This window comes from Gavialis gangeticus, unplaced genomic scaffold, assembly GCF_001723915.1.
Source record: "Gavialis gangeticus isolate Ggan-Ray unplaced genomic scaffold, GavGan_comp1, whole genome shotgun sequence".
NCBI classification, from domain to species: Eukaryota; Metazoa; Chordata; order Crocodylia; family Gavialidae; genus Gavialis; species Gavialis gangeticus.
Genome location: NW_017728997.1, coordinates 34,189,715 through 34,189,951, shown reverse-complemented (window position 1 = coordinate 34,189,951; position 237 = coordinate 34,189,715). Strand labels below are relative to the sequence as shown.

The window sequence follows — 237 nt, the reverse complement described above, 5'->3', positions numbered from 1 at the left end:
GGTTTAACACAAGGAAGGTCCTTTCCACACAGCCTGTCCCTGGCGCGTGGACCTGGCTCAGCGGAAGCTGCTGGGCTTCAGAAAGGGCTTGGGCACGTCCCCGCAGGGAAGAGCCAGGTCGGTCTCCTTCCCTCCTTCCGCCTCCGCTCTGGCCCTGCGGGACGCGGGGCAGGACGGGCGGGGTCAGGGCTGGGCCCCAGCCCCGGCCCCCGGGCTGGGCGGCGCGAGGCGGCTCCG

General features: G+C 72.2%; 1 protein-coding gene across 1 annotated transcript in view; it reads left to right on the top strand.

The window, feature by feature from the left end:
- FBXW12 (F-box and WD repeat domain containing 12) overlaps positions 1 to 237 on the top strand; it is a 50,721-nt gene that overhangs the window by 23,226 nt on the left and 27,258 nt on the right. The gene's annotated exons all lie outside the window — the stretch shown is intronic.